This window comes from Penaeus monodon, chromosome 15 (assembly GCF_015228065.2).
Source record: "Penaeus monodon isolate SGIC_2016 chromosome 15, NSTDA_Pmon_1, whole genome shotgun sequence".
Lineage (NCBI taxonomy): Eukaryota > Metazoa > Arthropoda > Malacostraca > Decapoda > Penaeidae > Penaeus > Penaeus monodon.
In genome coordinates this window covers 24,487,577-24,488,506 of record NC_051400.1, presented here as the reverse complement: position 1 = coordinate 24,488,506, position 930 = coordinate 24,487,577, and positions in this window count along the sequence as shown.

Here is a 930-nt window from a genome sequence, read left to right as displayed (position 1 = left end):
GGTGTAAAATATAAAATAAAAAAAAAATATAATGATGCCCCCCTTTCCTTCCGGCCCCCCCCGGGCCCTAAACCCCCTTTCCCGAGCAGCCTTAGCGGCCCGCGCCCCTCTTCACCTTCTTTCACGACAGCGCGTTCGTCTCCACCGCTGGAGTGCAAGTGTGCGGCGCCCTTCGTCAAGTGCCCCCCCCCCCCATTCTCTCCAATGATGCCCACGCCCCACTCGTTATGAAGGCAGCCGCCAGCCTCCGAGGCGGCAAGGCCCGGCTCCTGCTCCGGCCCGAGTGTTGTGCCGGCCAATGTGTTTAAGCTGGAGGATAATAAATTTAGGCGGAACTACTTTCCATCGGGAAGCTGACACCATGAAAATGCCCATTACGTACTGCTAGAGCTTTAAATTCATGTTACCCTTCTCTCTATCCAAGAAGTGCAATAACTCAAAAGTGTTGAAAGTGAAGTCGGCGCGAAGGGAAAAGTATTTGGCGCGCGGAATGGGAAGTCTAGCAGGTAGGGCCTCTATTGTCTCCTCGAGTATTTAATTAGCGGCGGAAAGTAAGCTTCGCCGTCAGCTGGGCTGATAACGTGACATTTAGTGGCATCTCCGCTCCCTCCTCGGCTCTTCAATTGCCGCCCCGCCAATAATTAACTCGAAATACACTCCCTCGGCGCCCGCTCTGTTTGGCGGCTCCGCCCATTTCTACGGAGGAAATAACGAGTTAATTCTTTTTAGAATAATAGTGACGACTAAAGATGAAACTGTATCGAAGGTCCAGGCGTAAAAAATATGAACCTTTGTAACGTCTAAACTGGTCGCTAGATAAAATATATGTAGCCAATTCAGCAAATGTTCAACTTTTCAACTCCCATGTTGAATGCATTAACTGAAAAATAATGGTGCATCTGCCTCGACTTCGTAGAATACAACCACCAA